The following is an 8,891-nucleotide window of genomic DNA, read 5'->3' as shown; positions in this document are numbered from 1 at the left end:
GTATCCCAAGCGAGTGAAGTCCGGTGGCTTCACTTGCGCTGCAGCGAACAAGCGGGGAAGCCCGATCCAGCAATTGTCATAGAGATCAGTGATCCGCCGCTTGCGGCAGCCAGAATGTATGGGAAAATGGCGGACCTTTTCCTCTAGACTTAGTATGTATGATCTTTATGATCCCGCATGACATATAAAAGCAAAATAAGTTTTCAAAGTGCAATTTATGCAAATGTTTTGCTAAATTAAGGTCAATAAGTAAATTTTTAAGTATTCGTTTACTTCAGCAAACAAAAACAAGAGTTAAAATACGAAGTATTATAGTCACGTGATACATCCCCTGCGTCAGGAAGTGGTCCGACGTGATAAACCGAACGGTCCGGCCGGAGGACAAGGAAGCGTAGAAGAAGAACCGAAGCTGCCGAAGCAACGTTCGCGGGAAGTCTAACCGCGTGAAGCACGTTGCAGCGCGTTGCAGAGTCGAGACCAGTTGAGCGGCCGGAATTTTACGAACGATTATGCAAGCGTACGTCTTGAGGACGACCATGAGCCACATATCATCTCAAATTTCTGCCCGTCAAGCCTTGCGACGAAACGGAATCGGGCTTCTTCAAGGCGCGGATCCTAAAGTTGTTTGGTAAGTTCTAGTCTCCACACGCGTTGTGCCCTGTCTAGTGACCATCTCCTTTAAAGGGGCCCTGCAATGACCTTTTTACTAATTTTTAATTTGCACCGAACCTGAGCGGACTGAACGTAGTAACTTAGTGAAATTTTTCTTTTCTCGAAATTCCCTTTTTTTTAAAAGTTATAAGCAAATTAAAATTACAAGAACAAGCAAAAAATAGCCTCCCTCATGACGTCCTTGGTTGCTTGAGAGTGGCCGTGAACTAGAGGAGAAGTAGTGCGCTCATCCAGCGCTCACGGCTGCCGCACTCCGAGTCGACGGCGCGAGAGGGCGCCATTGAAGCGTGTTCTGGATAGGCTGTATGCAGCGGGCAGCCAGACCAGCTTTCATTGCGTTTGCTGCGCGACTAAACACTAATTCGGCGTGACACTTCATTGGCCACAAACGACAGCAAACACGGGGTAAAGATCAGTTCAGAGCACTGATCTCTATGACAATTGCTGGATTGCGTTTGCCCGCTCCGCGAATGCGGTCACTGGCGGCCATCTTTAGGTAGAGTTATATCACCTCTAGCCAATGTAAGCTGCTGCAGCCGCTATCATCCATCCATGGCAGATAGCGTTTTGGCAGGTGGGTTGGCAGGCTGCGGTCAAAATAGCGTGGGTGATGTTGCGTGCTTGATTAAAATTTTTTGACGAAACATGTTTTTGAAACCCGGCGTGAACAGTAGTCCGGTTTTTGAGGACCTGGTAAAAGTTTCACGGAATCGCAGCACCGGGAGAAAAGCAGCACAGCACGTATCAAAAGTCGCATCGAAAGAAGCATCGAAAGCAGACGACGGTAAGGAGTCTGCTTTTGATGCGAGCTGCGCTGTTTTCCCCCGGTGCTGCGCTTTCGTAGAACTTTTGCCGGGTCCTCAAAGGTGAGGCTACCGTTCACGCCGGGTTTCAAGAATCTGCTTCGTCGAACAACTTCAATCAAGCACGAAATGTCACCCACGGTACAGTGTACTAGATCTACGGCTATTTTTATGGCAGCCTGCCGCCATTGCGCTGTCCGCCATATTACTATGATGGCTAGAGATGATATAACTCTACCTAAAGATGGCCGCCAGTGACCGCATTCCGGTCCATAGGAGGAGCTGGTCAAACGCGATCCAGCAAATAGACATAGAGATCAGTGGTTCAGAGTGGGAGCTACTTTGCGCTGCCACACCGCGAAACGGCCAGAACCCAAGACAAAGCTTCTCGCCGAAGGCCTTCGGAACGCTCGCAGCCGGTCGGATGCTCCTGCCCAAACGACCGCAGCGCCGCCGCGTACATCCGGAACCTTTCCGTGTCGGCGCCTGATCCCACTACTCCTTTCTAGTATGCGCCGCCTTTTCCACCGCTTGGTGGCGGGTATGTCGACGGGTCATTTCTTGTTTCCGTACTTTATGAACTGCATTTGTTTCTTTCCTGATCTAAAATACTGAACAAAAACTACTTTTATAAATAAGTGAAACGGTTCGCGCCACTTATATCATGTATTTCGACTAAAAAGAAGCTTTTAACGGCTCTGACCAGTAGTAAGCAAAGGACCAAAGACGTCACATTTTGTGTGCTTTCGGTACCGTGGGTCGCCCTCGTCGGTGGAGGAGGTTTCCGTGTCGTCCGGTTAAAATATGACGCACCGATATTTAGTTACTCTCACCGTGCCTGCTGGCTTGCCCGAACCTCAAGAGACGTGGAAACCGCAAAAAAGGTGGACGCTTAAATATGATTGCAGGGCCCCTTTAAGTTAAAAATTGCAGCTTTAAGCACAATATGTGGGAGTAACTCTCGGCGCCGGTTGTTTCAGGATCGCAGAGTGACGCGGAAACCCAGTGACAGTAAGCGGGTGCTAGTACCTCCGACGAGATGAGTGACTGCCCGGGAGGGCTGGTGGAAGCTTGTATGAGACAGGTAATTGTAATTTCATTTTTGCGCTTGCGAAGCAATTCATAAGACGTATTTTAAATTTGAGATTTTCTTTAGTTATGCCGCCACAAGTACAAGGAATTTCATTGATAGAAGTGCCGTGTGTTTGTTTTCATATGCCCAGAAACTAGGTAAAGGTTATGTGATTTAACATTTTTTCTGTGCTGATAGGCTTAAGGTTAGAATGAATTATATCTGTCAAGGCGTGGCGCAGTCTGTGTCTATTTGGAGAAGAGGTATGTGTATGCGTGCGTGCGTGTTCGTTTGTTAGTTCGTTGGGGGAGAGAGAGGAGATGAAGAAGAGGAGGAGAGGGTGAGGGATCACGTCGAATCATTCAAATCGTTAACTCTGACAGTAATGAGGTAAGAAGGATACCTGCTAGTTACACCGGTTCGGTTTTGTGCCAAACTCAAATTGCGTTTTGCCGCGTAAATATTGCTACAATTTTTTTTTTATCAACAAAATTAATTTTGAGGCATGCCGTTGACAAATAGGACCCCTGTTTTCAATCCCAGTCCAGGTTATTCGCGACTTCAGCGGACTATAGATGGCGCGCTGCTCAGGCAAAATTCGGACGAAAGAAGGTCGTTTTCGTTGTTCAGCATGCGGACCATCACAAATTCCTGCACTGCAGCGTAAAATCGGTGTTACATTTGAATGCAAAGCGATTTTTCGACCCTAGAAACGTTCATCTACTCAGTGCGTAGGAAGGACCCGGTGGAATCATTAAAATAATTACTGGAAACAATGTTTGTTTCTATGCTGCCTACGAGAACCAAGCAGCGATAGCAGACGACAGAGTCGGGACCACCTCCTCTCCTGAGCTTCTCGGCCCTGCCGCTACGCGGCGTCGATTTCGCTGGAGTCATGAATATTGCGCTGGTAAATTTCCTGTACATAGTGCTGCTTCAAAGATGAACTGAAGTTTATGTCTTCTATGTGTGCATTGGCAATAGCATGTGGCTCAACAAGACTTCACACACGAAAGTTCTCAAATAGAAGAGGGAATCAATGTTCATCCGGTAAGGTTTGGTAATTATGTCCGCCACAGATGGCCTCCTTGGCGAATTGTAACCGGCAGACCTTCAAACCGCACAAAGGCTAAGCAAAGCCACAACTGGATGCAGCAAGACTAAAAGCTTTATAATATATTGTAAGGACTATGGCTTTATAATAAGCCTTTTATAGCAAAACATACTGATCTGAAAAGCGTTGTTTGTGGTTATTTTAAAGTGGTATACGGAAACTTCGTCGTATTGTATTAATTCTGGTTCACTGCACAGTTAAAAGGTTTGTCTTCGTTTGCTGCCAGAGAAATATAGCTTGCGATGAACTAAATCAAAGTTATGACTGCTGGTGTCATGTACATATTCAGAACTTTTTTTTTATTAAAATAATTGTAATCAAGTGTTTTTATGGGTTTTAGCACTTTCATTAAGATACGTCAATGTGTTTTCTAAGAAAGACTACTAATTTGCAGTTTGTATCTTCTCCTAAAATATTTTGTAGATCTGAGCATGTATTCATACCTGAATATGTGCCAGGCATTCCCCAGTATGTGTATAATTGTTTACTAGGCCTGTAAGCTTCCCCACTACATCATTGCCGCTATGTTAGTGCTTCCCAGCTATTATTCGAGAGAGAAAGTGTTTCTCATGATCAATTAGGTTGAGATTGTTTAGCGTTAAAGGGACAATGAAGGCAATTTTGGACATCTTTTTGGCGATTGAACTGGGTTCCAAGCACGTCTCAGGCCACGTTGCCCAAATTTCAGCCGAAACCGGCGCTTGTGTGCCGCGCAAATCAATTAAACAGTCGCGGTAATAATCGTACCGGAATCGACTGGAGCGACGCCCCGAGAGTTGCGGGAGAAGCCAGGAGAAGCGGAGCTCACGTGACCGATGCGAGGCCAAGAAGCGCGACGTCACAAGAGACGCCTCAGCGATTGGTCGAAACGAGAAACGCGCCCTCAGTCACGTTTTGGTTCTCGGTTTTTAAGAATACTGTTCTAATTTCCGCTTGAGTAACCATGAAAAGCATAAATCGGACCGGAAAGGATTACTAAACCGTAAATAAAGCAGCATAAATGTTTTTTTTTCTTTGCTACGCTGGACGCGAAACGGCCAACGAGCAACTATGGGCACTCCGGCATGCGGGCCGCTCGTTACCGGCTGGGCGGTCTCCCTCGGGTGACGGCGGAGGCCGCCACACACGTACTCCCGTTCCCTTTGTGTTGGGTTACTGAACGGAAGCTCGAACTCGCTCGCGAGAGTGGCATTGTTGTCCATGTTGACAGATTCGACGAAACGACCCCACCACCGCGCTGCTATAACCCACCGCGGTAACCAGAATCTCGATCTCCTAAATACTACCGATACCGACTATTCACACTTGACGTCACCTCCGTTTTTGGAGGCCCAGAAACGAGAATGGAGATTGTTCAGTTTCGGTTTCTTTACTTCTTTCGTAGGCACAGAAATACGCGTCACAAATGGCTGCAAAAAATTGGGCAGCATGCTATGTTCCCAAGAAGCATAAAAAGACCACTTAAAAAAATTAAATAAAATCGTCTTCATTGTCCCTTTAATGTTTTTGAGTCCCCCATTTTTAATTCCTGACAGAGGGCTTCAATGTCCGTTTATTTTTGGTTTGCCGCTATTTATCGCCACAAGCAAAAACATCACGCCACTGGGATTAACCTGAAGCTCACCTCATGATTAACGACGCTGGTGTCCACTGTCTTAAGGTGGGCCTACGTTCATGGGTACTTGTCTAGTGGTCCTGGAGTTGATGTTGCTGAGATAACCGAGACGCCGATTTCTACGATGGCCTCTGTCAGCATCATGGTCAATTACAGCTGGCCCGAGCCCGAACCAGGCCAATCAACGTGCTGGCCCGTGCTCGGAACGGGCCCACAGTCAAAAGTTCGAGCCCATCCCAGGTCTGGGCTTTCGGGTAAGCCCAAGCCCGTGCCCAGTGGTATAATCTTTAATCCAATCGCCATATTGAGATAAAGACGTCAAAATTCCTCAGTTTAAATGTCGGAAGTGCCTCAATAAGAGCAGGTATAAATATTAGTAGCAAATTTAATGATAAAAAAACTGCGCCGACTTTACTCAACAAGATTAACAATTTAATCAAGCGTTTCGTCTCCCATGCGGGGAACATCATCAGTGAAACCTTCAAGCAGGAATGAGCGAAAAAACTTTAACAATCTTATTTAAGCAAGTCCACATAAACATCGGGGGAGGGGGCCGCGGTTGGAGTTGCAAGCTGATCAGTCACTTCAGATGAACCATGATTCCACCAACCTTCGTGGACCCCACCTTTGTTCACACGCCAGAGTGGATGCATTCTCAAAGTCGAACCTGTGACCCGTATACTAACAATGGTCTACGAGTTCCGTCTTCGCTGTGTTTGTTTAGGCGAGTGCAGCGCTTCCAGCCTGTCTCCCCAATGTAAGATGTGTCACAGTCTAGACAGTTCACTTTATACACAACACCGCACTGGGACTCTGGGGGGGTGTAATCTTTAGGTTTAGAAATGAAGTCACATAGTTTATGGTGGGGTTTGAAAGCTGTGCGGATATTCAGAGGGGCGAGGGCCCTGCGAATGGACTCAAAAGCACCTCTCAAATAGGGTATTGTTGCTTGCCCTGTCCTAAGTTGTCCATTATCCTGACTTCTTTGTCCCATCTGTTTGTGCGTGTTATCAATAAAACGTTTCGGATAATTCCGCTTCATCAGCAGGTCAACAATAACAGCATCCTCAGAAGCGCGCAAGCCGCCTCGGTAAACTCCGAGACGAGAGCGCTGGCCTACGGATCCCCATGTGGCGGAGGCTTATTGCGGAGCAGGCGCCGTGTAACCGAGCTTTCGGTTGCACGTCAAAAGATCCCCAGGTAGTCTAAATTAATCCTCAGTCCTCCGCTGGGGCGTGCCAGATGCCTGTCGTTGGTTTAGCACGTAAATCCCCCAAATTTGACTTTTTTCTCAGAAGTGCGCAATTGAGGATTAAAAGAAATGCGTTCGGACCGGTGTAGTAGGTTTTTTACGACAGCCCTTTTATGTTCGACAGAATGATGCGAGTTAAAGCTTAAGAGGTTGCCTGTATCACAGCTTTGCAGTACACTGTAGTATATAAGCGACCGGTACTATTTTAGGAACACACATTAACATACAGAAAAGGCTTTGCACCGTTCTGTTCAACTTCATGTGTGAATTGGATTGATGATTCAATGCTGTTTAAAGCTAAATGAAAGTCACAAAAGGGACATGGCAAAGGCCACGCATGCGACAAGAGCGAAGACGGAACTCGTAGACCATTGTTGGAATACGGGACACAGTTTCGACTTTGAGAATGCGTCCACTCTGGCGCGTGAGCAAAGGTGGCGTCCAAGCAGGTTCGTAGTAATCATGGTTCATCCGAAATGACTCATCAGCTTGTAACTCCAGCTGCGGCCCCCTCCTCAATGTGTATGCGGACTTGCTTAAATAGGACTGTTGAAGTTTCTTTCGCTCATTCCTGCTTCAAGGTTCCACCGACGACGTTTCCCACATGGGAGACGAAACGTTTGATTAAATTGTTAATGTTGTTGACTAAAGTCGGTGCAGTTTTTTTTATCATTATGATTCCCGGCTTTTGGAATATTTTTGCAGCACATTTAATGAAGAAATGGATGCCGATAAACACCTGCCAAGGTTGACTAAAAATAAACAGAAACATCCAATCAATAGTTATGATTGCACTAAGCGGTTGCCATGTGGATGTTTTTTTATGTTCGACAGCTCAGCAAAGTCTGCGGATCTGGTTATGCTTCCTGTACGAGACAGATCACGAAGCGGTTGCTGACTGACCAGTTGGGGCGCCAATTTTTGTGGGAAGGACGTAAGAGAAAGTTGACATTCAGGAACCTTCACCTTGCTGAGTGCATCATAAGTAAGTAATCTCTGGAACAGTAGTGCAGATCGCTTCACATGGAACCAGATTTATGGAATTGTTGGTGTCATACTTCTGTTGCTTTCTTTTATCAGATGCAGTGCAGAGCTGCCATAAATGTGAAGACTTCAAGGTAGAAACCATGGTCACGGATTAACTTCGCCACGCACCTGCCTGACATCAGTCATCTCAAATGGTAAGCTGGTCTTATTAAGCTGATGTTAGCACAAAAATCAAACTTTTCTAGAACAGTAAGTATGGTGTGCAATTTCTTCAAAGCATAATTTCTATATGAGAGTATTTGAATGCTTTAAATATTAAAGCCAGTGACACCTTTTTTGGTTTAATTTGAGAGCAAATACTACAGGTGTGAACAGTATTGAATAATTTTAAATAAAAAAAATTGTTTGGAGTGTTTCTTTAGGAGGAAAAATTTAATTATGTAATAGTACCTTATTATGCATTAAAAAGAATGCATAGACAACGAATTTTAAGAACACTGATATTTGATGTGAATCTAACAAACAAAAGTTGGCAATACGTACAGTACACACATCCAGCATGAATGTGCTTTAAAAACAAGGCATAAAATGCTTGTGATTTATTTACATCAGTTCCAATTCTTGTATATTTGAGTCACTTCACTTTGAACTTCACTGTTTTATTAGTTTTGTTTCAAAGAATGGTAAACCACTGCTCACATATCTTTAACGTAACATTTTTTCGTTGCTTTTCAGGAACATTCTGCACCACAGGAGAGAGAGATGTGAACTGCCTTAAGTGGGCCTTGAATGCGCTGAGCTTTTTATTATGTTTATCAGACATTTTTTTTAAGCAAAGTATCCTGCATTGTTCAGTAAGTATAATTTATTTTGAAAACCTCATGCTGTCTATGCAGCATTGTTCAAAAATTATACTTTATTTTAGAAGCATCAAGCACTGCTCGTCTGTCTAACAGTAACAATAAAGAGTTAATGGCGATTTGTTTGGCACTGCAACTTTTTCTACAGAACGGATGTGCATGCCTGACAGGCTGGGCAGGAATTTAGTGCGCTACTCACGTTCAAAGTTACGCTGCAAGACTGCAGCGGCATCTTTTGCCATGCAGTCGGTGCTACAGCTCTCATGGAATTCTGGTGTCCTCGTCACTAGAGCATATGACTACTGAAGCCTTAGACTTCAGTAGTCAATTCCTCAGGGCCGTTCGTCATAGCTTATGACAATGTTTGTGTCCAGTATTTCAGTTCTCTCGCATGTGGCGAGATTCACCTCACTAAAACGAGTCAGCATCAGTAGTGTCGCCTTCCTTGTCAGTGTCGTCTGCATTGATCCTGTGGTAAAGCTTCTGAGCTTGATGGTGAAAAAAAAAACTTCAATA

At 45.1% G+C, this 8,891-nt stretch overlaps 1 long non-coding RNA gene across 1 annotated transcript; it reads left to right on the top strand.

The window, feature by feature from the left end:
* The first annotated feature begins 443 nt into the window (after positions 1-443).
* On the top strand, positions 444-8,300 carry LOC120838205. The gene is made up of 5 exons (XR_005798024.2): positions 444-628; positions 2,456-2,559; positions 7,363-7,513; positions 7,609-7,709; positions 8,251-8,300. It is a non-coding gene; the product is annotated as an uncharacterized LOC120838205 (long non-coding RNA).
* The last annotated feature ends 591 nt before the right edge of the window (positions 8,301-8,891 follow it).

Source organism: Ixodes scapularis, unplaced genomic scaffold (assembly GCF_016920785.2).
Source record: "Ixodes scapularis isolate PalLabHiFi unplaced genomic scaffold, ASM1692078v2 PGA_scaffold44__24_contigs__length_19508400, whole genome shotgun sequence".
Classification (NCBI taxonomy): Eukaryota; Metazoa; Arthropoda; class Arachnida; order Ixodida; family Ixodidae; genus Ixodes; species Ixodes scapularis.
The sequence above is the reverse complement of the archived record's forward strand: the minus strand, read 5'-3'. Positions and strand labels throughout refer to the sequence as shown.